Genomic DNA, 12,314 nt, shown 5'->3' with positions numbered 1-12,314 from the left:
ACGCCATTCAGTTGCAGCACGGATTTATTTATCTTGACAGCAACAGCGTTTGTTCCCATGATACATAAAGAAAGCCATGACTCCAGCGCTGTAGGAGGTGATTTCACCACCACAGTTAAAAACAAAATGGTGCATGTATGCCCATCATTAGAAGTGGGTGGATGAAGGGAGGTATTCTAATGGTGGACATACCCACCAATCAATCAATCTCTTTTTCTTGATCATACATCACGGGACAAAGGAGCTCATTACATAGTGAGTTATATAGGCACCTCTGGTGATTGGACACTGGTTAACCCCAATTAAAGGAGAATTCCTCCCCTATATAACCCCTCCCATATAGGAGGCACCTCAGTTTTTTCGCCAGTGTCTATGGTGGTTGGTCACGTAAAACATGTGCTATGAAGAAAGCTCTGTGCAGGTGCCTGCGGGGGCCTAAGGGCTACAACTATCCGGATCTATATCTTGGGCTGATATTTTGACTCCCAAGATGGTATGGTACCCGGGCCTCGTCATCCGAAGAAACAAGGCTTGGCCTGTAAGTCCTCTCCTATTGGAAGACTGGGCTCTGGGAAAACCAGACTTGGTGTACTATTTACATAGTGGCACGAAAGTTTCTGGCAGAGTCTTTTACAAGGTCCAGGTAGGAGGTTCTTCTGAGAAAGAACCGCAAAAAGACCTGAAGGTTGGCACAACTCTGCCCGCCGTGATGGGTGAAGGCTGGAATCTGTCTGTTTTCAGCAATTCCTGCGGCGAGGACAGGTAAGGGAAGTTAATCCTATATAAATTATATTATGGATTTCTTCATTGAGTAGTAGTATGTCTTACCTGGTTTCCACCACTAGAGGTAGTAAGAGCAGCCTGATGCATACTTACATGCCTTTCAGTACACACGCTCAGTGAAGCCTGGTTCTCCAGATGTCTCACGTCTCCACTGCAATCCCTGCCACAATAAAGGTAATACAGCGGTCTCACGTAGTCTGGGGGTCCCACGCAGCTCCGATGGCAATTCCCTTCCCCCCCCCCCCAAGCGCGCTCCCTGGTTAGTGGAGGAGTGTGGTTGCGAGCCGTGCACGTCGGTGTGCATGGCGCTGTACTGCGCAGGCGCCAGACGGCAGTTTTAAAAAGCCCAGAGCGTCAGGGGGCTGTAAGTGGAGACACAGGACCTGTGGGCAGTAAGCATCCCAAGGGATTGGATCCAGGCACACCTTAGACACCTACTCAGCATCAGATTGTGCAGTTTAAGCATATATATTTATTGTGAGACTTTAAGCACAACAGTGATTGCACTTTGTACTAGTACCTCTGCTTGTAGCTTAGGACTATGTCTCCTCGTAAGAGGGTCTCAGGGGGAGGTAACAAGGGCACTGGTAAATCACCGCCTAGGTCCAGGGGTTCTAAAAATGCCTGTAAGTTACCATCCCCCCTGCAAGACTGGAGCCAGCCTCACAGGATGAGTCAGTGCCCCTGTCAGGTTTTGCAGTCTCTCCTAATTTCTCAGCCCCGGTATACGTCACTGAGGACTCCCTTAGGGCTACATTGCAGGGTTTTGAAGGGAGAATCATGAATTTTATTTCAGCTTCCCTGAAAGATAGCAGGAAAAGGGGTAGATCCCCTCCCTCTGCTGAGATTCCTATTTCAGATGACACTTCTGACAATGAAAAGAGATCCCTATCTTGGGACAGGGATCTTGAGCAGTCGGATGAATCAGAGGAAGAGGAGAGAGTCCCCTCCTACCAGGCGCTCAGAAAACAGGTGCAGTATTATACTGAGTTGGTGCGTACTACATTCAGAATGCCTGCTGCTGAGGTCGCTACATCCTCTGTTTCCTCCCTGGGAGTCAGGAAAATCCCACAGACTGCTTTTTCCTTTCCAATTCATCCCTTAATGGATAAATTGTTGTATGAGGATTGGGGACATTCCGATAAACTGTTTGCTCCTCCTAAAAGGTTTTCTATGCATTATCCTCTGGAGGAAAGTTTCACCAAGAAATGGGGAATCCCATCTGTCGATGCGGCTGTTTCTTGCGTTAATGAAAAACCTGACCTGTCCTTTGGATAATGCTCAGGTATTTAAAGATCCAACTGATAAGAAGCTGGAAACATTATTAAAAGCCTCCTTTTCCATGACTGGCGCTGTAGTGCAACCTACAGTCGCAGCCATGGGGTTGTGTCAGTTCCTCAAGGAACAGGTTAAGCAGATGCTTGGCCTCCTTCCCAGTGAGGAAGTAGAGAATTATGCAGAAATACCTCAAATTCTGTGTTTCATGATTGATGCGATTTTGGATTCTGTCCAACAAGCATGTCACGATCTGGAGTCAGGCTCAGAGGCCAGTAGCTATAGCAGCAGAGCAGATATTCACACAGGTCACCCTGGCTGATGTCAGTAACGAATTGTAGCGAGGATACGGTCGGCAGCAGGAGAGATAGGCGCAAGATATTGGCTGGTGAAGGCACAATATTCTGGCAACCAGGAAGTGCAGAGACATGGCTTCAATCAGGAAGTTCATGGGAGGAGCAAAGGGTTCAAGGTTCAAGGCAAACAAGATTCAAGACAAGATCATTCAAGGAATTGTCCAAGGAGCTGTCCAGCATTCCAGGTGGCTCAGCAAGCAGAGTCACTACCAGACACACCAGAGGTGCCAGGTTCAAGCCCAGGTCCTAACAGTACTCCCCTCCTCCCAGGATGTCCCCTGGACGTCTTAGGGCCAGGTTTCTGAGGAAACCTCTGGTGGAATTCCCTTGTTAATCTAGGGGCATGAACATTCTTTTCAGGCTCCCAAGAATTTTCTTTTGGCCCATATCCTTCCCATTGAACCAAATATTGCAATTTGTTCCTAGAGATTCTGGAGTCAAAAATTTTTCCCACCACAAATTCTTCTTCACCCTGTACCTCAACAGGTGGAGGAGGAGGATGAATTCTTCCAGAAAAAGTATTTTCATGAAATGGTTTGAGTAGTGATATATGAAACACAGGGTGAATCTTCATATTATCAGGAAGTTTTAGGCGAAAAGTGACTGGGTTGATTTGAGCAGAAATCTCAAAAGGTCCCATAAACTTTTGACCCAACTTAGCACATGGAACTTGAACTTTAAAATTTTTGGTAGATAACCAAACTTTCTCACCTACTTGAAAAGTGGGAATAGACCTACGATGTCTGTCAGCAGCCTTCTTGTAATATTCCTGCGCCTCCTTCAATGTATCAGTCAATTTCTCCTGGATCTCATGTAATGAAGTTAGTCTGTTGGTAACAGCAGGAATTGAAGTTGAGATGGGGAGATCAGGAATAAAAACTGGATGATACCCGGTGTTTAAGAAAAATGGGCTTTGGGATGTGGAACTATGTTTAGAGTTATTATAAGCAAACTCTGCCGTAGGAAGGTAGTCCACCCAGTCATCCTGAAGATAACTCACGAAACATCGAAGGTATTGCTCCAGAGTTTGATTGGTCCTCTCGGTCTGACCATTAGACTGCGGATGAAAAGCCGAGGACAGATTAACTGTTACACCCAAAGCTGAGCAAAAACTTCTCCAAAATTTTGAGGTAAACTGTACCCCTCTGTCAGACACCACATCATCAGGAATTCCATGAAGTTTAAAAACTTCTCTAACCATTACCTCAGCAGTATGTTCGGCGAAGGGTACCCCTTTAACTGGAATAATGAGCCATCTTAGTGAGACGGTCAACGACTACCAGAATGGTGGTCATCCCTTTTGAAAGAGTAAGGTCAACCACAAAGTCCATAGAAATTGACCCCCATGGTCTTGATGGAACAGGTAGTGGTAGAAGTAACCCCAGAGGAGAAGATCGAGGTGTCTTATTGCGAGCACAGGTTAGACATGAAGCCACATAACTCTTAACATCTTTCTTGTACCCAGGCCACCAAAAGGAACGTGATGAGAGTTCTTCTGTCTTAGAAACCTCAAAATGACCAGCAAGCTTAGAGTCATGTACCAACCTGAGGGTTTCTACCCGAACTGATTCAGGTACATAGAGGCAATGCGCTTGAGTCCAAAAACCATTGTTGTACTTGAGGTTAATGTCCTTAGGAGGATTATTAAGAAGTGGGTCATTCTCATCCCCTCCTTGAGAAGATTAAGAAATGTCTTCGAACTCATGGCCCCAAGAAAGTTCTTTTGAGGCAGGATTGTACATTCAGAGGTGCTTTCCTGGAGAGGCCCAGACAACATCCATGATAGGGCATCAGCCTTACCATTCCTTGACCCAGGGCGGTATGAAATAACAAAATTAAACCTGGAAAAGAAAAGGGTCCAACGTGCTTGTCTAGATGACAACCTTTTAGCAGACCTAATAAATTCTAAATTTTTATGATCGGTGAGAACGGTTACAGGGTGCTTAGCTCCTTCCAGCAGATGTTCCTTATAAATCTTCTGTAAAAGTTGGCAAATCCAACAAATCGCTGTATCTCCTTAACATTCTTAGGGGCGGGCCAATACCACAGCTTTGATCTTATCAGGATCCATGCTTACCCCTTCAGAAGAGATTATGTATCCCAAGAACTGGATCTGAGTTTGTTCAAACTCGCATTTCTCTAGTTTTATGTAAAGTTGATTTCGCCTTAATCTCTCAAAAACAATACAGACATGCTGCTGGATTCCAATTGGTATCTGAGATCCAACGTCGGAATTCAGTTTTGTACTCTGCAACAGAGCGTCTTCCCTGCCGAAAATTGTGCAATTTTACCTCAGCAGTAGCACAACGGTTAGGATCATCGAAAACTTGGTTCATCGCAGTCACACAAGAATCAAAATTATCCAGGATGACATCATCTTTCTCCACATAAGGGGAGGCCCAGGCTAAGGCTTCCTCAGTCAGGAGGTTGATAATAAACAGCACCTTTTTCCTGTCAGAAGTGAATGCAGCAGGTTGCATCTGAAAGTATATACAACATTTATTAAGGAATCAGTATCTCGGGCATGAAAATCTCGCAATTATTTGTGTAGATCAAGGATTTCCTCTTGTAGACCTTTCACTTCAATTTGTAACTCAGAAAATTTTTCCTGGTAGTCAACACCAAATGCCTGTAACTCAGCGATTTGAACACTGAGAGGAGCCACGGCAGCTGCTACAACGGCCTCCATGTTTTTGGCCAGAATATTCTGTCACGAGCTGGAGTCAGGCTCAGAGGCCAGTAGCTATAGCAGCAGAGCAGATATTCACACAGGTCACCCTGGCTGATGAAACGGGTTCACCTGAGGTGCGGGGTCTAAGCACTAACCGGTATTCACCAGAGCTTCCAAAGGTGGAGATGGGCTTGGCTGCGTGTTAGTGCCAGATCGCGGTCCTCAGGATAGCACCACCAGGAGGTGAGCAAGCCGAGGGTCTGGTAGCAGATATAGCAGGTAGGGGTCAAGCAGAAGCGTAGTTGAGAAACAAGCCAAAAGTCGGTAACAAATAGTTGCAGGTTGGGATTCAGCAGAAGCGTAGTCCAGGAACAAGCCAAATGTCGGTAACGACTTGTAGCAAGGATACGGTCGGCAGCAGGAGAGATAGGAGCAAGATATTGGCTAGTGAAGGCACAATATTCTGGCAACCAGGAAGTTCAGAGACATGGATTAAATCAGGAAGTTCATGGGAGGAGCAAAGGGTTCAAGGTTCAAGGCAAGCAAGATTCAAGACAAGATCATTCAAGGAATTGTCCAAGGAGCTGTCTAGCATTCCAGATGGCTCAGCAAGCAGAGTCACTGCCAGACACACCAGAGGTCCCAGGTTCAAGCCCAGGTCCTAACAAAGTATCTCGTTTGTCTCTCCTGTTGGTACACATGCGAAGGGCCCTATGGCTAAAGAATTGGGCAGCTGATCTATCATGCAAGAAACATTTGATTGGGTTCCCATTTAAAGGGGAACGTTTGTTTGGAGAAGAATTAGACAAAATCGTCCAAAAAATTTCAGGGGGTAAATCTACTCTCCTTCCAAACAAAAGGAGCAGACGTCCTTCATTTAGGCATTCTCTCTCTCCCGGAGAGCTCTAAGCAGTGGCGACGGCCTTCTCAACCCTTCTCAACCCTCCTCTACAGGAAAGGCTCAAGGCCGGGCCCAGGGGCAGAAGAAATCCTGGGGGCGAAAGCCTGCCAAGCAGAACCCAAAAGCTTCCTTGTGAAGGGGCGCCCCCGCTCGGCTGAGTGGGGGGAAGGCTCCTGCAGTTTGCGGAAGCCTGGAGGGAAGAGATCCAGGACAAGTGGGTAATCTCTTCGGTATCTCTGGGCTACAAGCTAGAGTTTCAGGAGATTCCACCTTCTCACTTTCTAAGGTCAAGGATCCCCAGGGACCCAGTAAAGCAAAAACCGCTATTTCTGGCCTTAGATCACTTACTATCCCAGGGGGTGATAGTAGAAGTGGACCCAAAAGAACAGGGTTCAGGGTTTTACTCGAATCTCTTCACCGTTCCGAAGCCAAATGGAAGTGTCAGACCTATCCTGGATCTGAAGGATCTGAACCGGTTTTTACGCATCCGGTCCTTCCGAATGCAGTCAATTCGCACTGTGGTCTCCTCCCTGCAAGGGGGAGAGTTTATGGCATCAATAGACATCAAGGATGCATATTTCCATGTGCCAATTTTTCCCGCACACCAAAAGTATCTAAGGTTCGCGGTAGAGCGGCGCCATTTTCAATTTGTGGCCTTGCCGTTCGGGCTCGCTACGGCCCCTCGAGTCTTCACAAAGATTCTGGACCCTCTCTTGGCAAACCTAAGAACTCAGGGTATAGCCGTCATGGCTTATCTAGACGATTTGCTTCTCATGGAGAAAACAGAAGCGCTCCTGAACCACAGTGTTACCAGAACGCTAGAACACCTGGAACGCCTAGGTTGGATTATAAACCTAGAAAAGTCGTCCCTACAGCCTGCTACCACGTTGGAATACCTGGGTATGCTTATCGACACCGCTCAGGGCAAGGTGTTTCTTCCAAGGCCAAAAGCCTTGGCCATAGGGGATCTGGTGCGCCTAATTCTGGGCAGGAGATCTTCCCCCATTCGGTTGTGCATGAGACTGTTTGGGAAAATGGTCGCCTCCTTCGAGGCCGTTCCATTCGCCCAGTTCCACTCAAGGCCTCTGCAAAGATGCATCCTTGCGACTTGGAACAGGAAGCCCCAGTCCTTGGATCTTCCTATGCGTCTATCCCCAGGGACACACAAGAGTCTCGTCTGGTGGTTACAAACCGAGAATTTGCTGAAAGGCAAAACTTTTCTTCCTCTTCCATGGAAGATTATTACGACAGATGCCAGCCTGACAGGCTGGGGAGCAGTGTTGGAGGAGACGTGCTCGCAGGGGAAATGGTCTGCGATCGAGAAGCTATTGCCCATAAATGTCTTGGAGATCCGGCAGTTTATATGGCTCTCATAAACTTGTCTTTCAGACTACTGGGTCTCCCTGTTCGGGTTCAGTCCGACAATGCCACAGCAGTGGCCTATATCAATCACCAGGGCGGTACCAGGAGTCTGGTTGCGCAAAAAGAGGTGAATTGCATACTTGTCTGGGCAGAAAAGCATGTTTCATGCCTTTCTGCAGTCTTCATTCCAGGAGTGGAAAATTGGCAGGCGGATTTTCTGAGCCGCCAGCAGTTGTGCCCAGGAGAATGGGCTCTGCACCCCGACGTGTTTTGGAACATATGTCACAGGTGGGGTACTCTAGACGTAGATCTGTTTGCGTCCAGTTTCAACAGAAAACTGGACAAATTCGTGTCAAGAACAAGAGATGCACTTGCTCAGGGGTCAGATGCTCTGACAGTTCCCTGGGATCAGTACAATCTGATTTATGCCTTCCCCCCGTGCCCGCTTCTGTTGCGGTTCCTGGGAAGAGTCAAGAGGGAGACAAAGTCGGTTCTTTTGGTAGCCCCAGCTTAGCCCAGGCGACCGTGGTACGCAGAGATCATGAAGTTGGCAGTAGGCAGGCCGTGGATCCTCCCTCTCCGGCTAGATCTGCTCTCAGAGTCCAATTTACCATCCTGCTTTACACAGTCTGAATTTGACGGTTTGGCTGCTGAGAACCACATTCTGAGAGACCGTGGGCTTTCGGGGCCAGTCCTTTGTACTCTGGTCAATGCCAGAAAGCCGGCCTCCAGGCTTATTTACTACAAAATCTGGAGGGCATATGTTTCCTGGTGTGAACTCAGGGAATGGCATCCTAGAAAGTATGTCATTAGCAGGATCTTGGCCTTCCTCCAGTCAGGCCTAGAAATGAATTTGGCCGTAAGCACTATCAAGGTGCAGATTTCGGCCTTGTCAGTGTTTTTTCAGAAGCCACTTGCATCACATTCCCTGGTGCGGGCTTTCATCCAGGGGGCTATGCGGATAAGGCCGCCAGTCAAACCTCCGGTATGCCCATGGGATCTGAATTTGGTTCTCTCGGCTTTGCAGGGGCAACCTTTTGAACCTTTGCATCTGGCTTTGTTAGTTCTTTTGACTAAAAAATTGGTTTTCTTGGTAGCCATATTCACGGCTAGAAGAGTGTCAGAACTAGCAACTCTAGCAACTCTCTCCAGCAAAGAGCCGTATCTAATTATTCATAAGGACCGGGTGGTCATGCGTCCCAACAGGTCCTTTCTGCCTAAGGTGGTTTCAGGATTTCATTTGAATCAAGATGTAATCCTACCATCCTTTTTTCCGGACCCACAGTCTGCAGAAGAAGAATCTTTGCACACTTTGGATGTGGTTAGGGCAATCAGTATCTATCTTCAAGCAACTGCTCAGATAAGGAAAACTGATTGCTTATTTATTTTGCAGGAAGGCCCTAGGAAGGGCAAGGCGGCATCAAAATCCACTCTCTCAAGGTGGATTAGACAGATTATTACTCAGGCCTATAGTGTTAAAGGGAAAATCCCTCCTTTTCAAGTGAAAGCGCACTCTACTAGGGCTGTAAGTGCTTCTTGGGCAGTGCATCACCAGGCTCAGATCTGTAAGGCTGCAACTTGGTCATCAGTCCACACATTCAGTTACTGAATCAGCTCCTGTGTCCCGTGATGTATGATCAAGAAAATAGGATTTTTATATACAGCTTACCTGTAAAATCCTTTTCTTGAGAGTACATCATGGGACACAGGGCTCCCGGGCTTTACGTGGTTTCCTATTGCTTTGCTACAAAACTGAGGTGCCTCCCATATGGGAGGGGTTATATAGGGGAGGAATTCTCCTTAATTGGGGTTAACCAGTGTCCAATCACCAGAGGTGCCTATATATATATATATATATATATATATATATATATATATATATATATACAGGATTTTACAGGTAAGCTGTATATAAAAATCCTATTTTTTCGTTCAGCCCATAGGCTGAAAAAAAATTACAATATATGCCCAACAGGGACCAGCAACGTACTGGTGAAATGGATAAGAACTATAAATTAGTTCTTGGTTATCTGCTGCTATTCCTAATTAAAAAGTATAAATGTGCAGCACACTAGAAGTAAACACTCTCTGAGACATGTTCAGCTCGGCTACTTCTAAATACTGATTTATTGGTGGGCGGTGTTAATATTTTATACAGAAAGATACGTCATTGCTATGTCAGTCTAATTGGTACATCTTATTGGTTACAATACAAGAGAAATGAAGAAACTTGATGCTTGAAGTTTGGTTGAAGCTGGTTCCCTTATCTCGAATGCATTCCTCTAACGCGTGGGATGTGGGGGGTAGATGCCATCTTGGCTCCGAACAGAAAGTCAATCTGTATATTACATAATAAGTAAGGAACATGTATATACATAAGCAAATAGACATTTTCTGATTATCATTATGTACATTGGATTCCTTAACAGTCCCCCCTAAAATGGCTATTTTCTTCTGTCCCTCATCTAAAGGTCCTACTCACCTGGCCCATTCTCCTCAGCAACTCTTTTTAAGCTGTATATAGAGTTAGGCAGCAACTAGTTCACTACCCCCCTCGATACAGCTGGAGAAGGGCAATCAGGTGCTATCTACCCCTATAACCCTAGAGGATTGTGAGATTTTGGACAGGGAGTGACTGTAGAGGAGTGAAGGGTTTGTCACCCTCCATCATAAGAGGGTCCTCTTCTTCTTGGTGGAGAGATGTAGGTGGGCTGTTGTCTACAGCCTTGCTCATTAACTTCTTTACGAAAGGTAGAATACAGCATACAATCGGGGGTAAAAGAACCAGGATTATTAGTACCGTTACCCCTATCTGGGCGAGCACCTTCTGCCACCCACTCATCCAGCTAAAATATTGATCCCATGGGTCTGTAATACCGGAGTTCTTCTTCAACTCCAATGACAAATCTTCTCATTTCTTTATAGCTAAAGTTACTTTACCATTTGGGCCGGTATTATCAGGAATGTAGGTGCAGCAGGTTCCCGTTTTTTCTATCATTTTACAGACACCTCCTTTCTCAGCTAACACCATGTCTAAGGCCATCCGGTTCTGGAATGTCATGTAGGAAGTGTGGGGGGGGGTAACTGGCCAGCAATTCCCTGGAGGGCATCTTTAGTGTAATTCACGAATCTTTGTTGGTTATAATATATGTAATTGATCCAATCTACATTCTTGTTCACAGTTATTATGGGGATCAAAGACTCAAAACCAACTTTTACCTGATCCCTGGCTTTGAATTCATCAGGGACCCCCCTTGGAACTCCTATAGCATCGATGTACACATGAGGGTCAAAGCTTCCGGAGAGAGCTGCTCGCTTCCTCCTCTGACTATATGCTGGGTCAGTGTATGTATCAGGGGTATCTTCTGCTAGGATATGGAGGGGCGTAATCACCTTTTCAAGGGCACATTCACCGGTCCAGATACCCTCTAATCTGGTCCTATGTTCCAACCCACTGTCCCTCCCAGGAACCACAATTCTGGCCCCAGTAACTGTCTGTAAAACACACATATATATCCTTACCATCAGGGATGTCACTGTACCAATGGCATTGCCATGAAAGAGTCAAACAGACAAGGTACTATGTCATAGTAATCAAAGGTAAAGGTGGTCACATGTATACCTGAAGAGTTGTACCAAAATGTAATTATGTTATAATTTTTTGTGATGACACCTCCTGGGCCCCCCCTCTAGACCAAACAGAAAAAGGATATGCAGCATGGTCGTCATGAAGTGGGCGGGATCTTGTCCTTGGGGGTGGAGCTTTCTTGCAGTGGGAGGCGTGTATTCAGGTGTTCTTCCCGGCCAATTCCACTGAGGTGGCTGTGGTCAGCAAAACTTGGAATGGACCATCATATCTGGGTTCAAGAGAATGTTTTCTCACAAATTTCTTTACCAGCCCCCAATCTCCAGGCAGTAGTTGGTGTGTTCCTGTATCTAATTCAGGATCTGGAATGGAAGAAAACACCTGGACATGCATTTGGGTTAATTCTCGTGATAATGCGGTTACATAATTAGTCAACACATCAGATTGCAACTGAAACTGTTGTGGAAAGTGACAGCCAAGTCTGGGGGCTGAACCAAACTAAATTTTATAAGGAGATAGGGCATATTTCCCCCGGGGTGTGTGTCTGACACTGAACAGGGCAATGGACAAACTGTCTGGCCGACTCATGTTAGTCTTTTGGGCCATCTTCTAACATCCTGTTTTTCTAGTGTCCCTTTCATCCTTTCTACCTTCCCGCTACTTTGAGGGTGGTAAGGGGTGTGTAGAGCCAACTGAACCCCCAGTGCTGCCCTAATCTTTTGTAAGGGTTGCTGTGAAGGCTGGGCCTGATCGCTCTCTATCACCTCTGGGACCTCAAATCTACATACTATCTCACTCAGTAGTTCCTTAGCTGTGGTCCTGGCAGTCATGTCCACCTCCACTAGGGGGCGTATTCGAATCTGTCACTCCTTTGGCATTTGGGAGTGATCAATTTGTATCCTCTGGAAGGGGTATAGAGCTTTTGCCAGGTGCTTCTTCTGTGCCTTTTCTGTACATTCTGGGTTACATTTGTTGCAGATAGTGCATGATCTGCAGAAGTTGTTGGTCAATGAAGTAACTCATAAGTTCATAAGAGTCTTTGTCAAGTGGGCAGTTCCATTTGCCCATTGCACCATGGCTGGGTACATACTCCTGGGTAGACAAGGCTTCTTGTTGCACTCGAATAGTCCATCTCTGAGAGTTCCTCCTCTCCGTTTCCAGCTTTTCTTCTCATCCAGACTTGCTACTTCCTGTAATTATTTCAGATAAACTCTGTCCACTGGGAGAGTCTGTAGGGTAAGCATGGAGTGGTCTTCTTCTACCACCCTGCTGTCCACTTCCCGTGGAACACTGCCTGTCTGTTTGGCAGCTGAATTGGCTAGATTGCCTCGAGCTTCCTTCAAATTGAGTTTGTTGTGTGCTTTTACTTTTAGAATAGTC

This window comes from Lithobates pipiens, unplaced genomic scaffold (assembly GCF_037356315.1).
Source record: "Lithobates pipiens isolate NorthernLeopardFrog02 unplaced genomic scaffold, aLitPip1_a1.2 Scaffold_1, whole genome shotgun sequence".
In the NCBI taxonomy this organism is placed as follows: domain Eukaryota; kingdom Metazoa; phylum Chordata; class Amphibia; order Anura; family Ranidae; genus Lithobates; species Lithobates pipiens.
The sequence above is the reverse complement of the archived record's forward strand: the minus strand, read 5'-3'. Positions refer to the sequence as shown.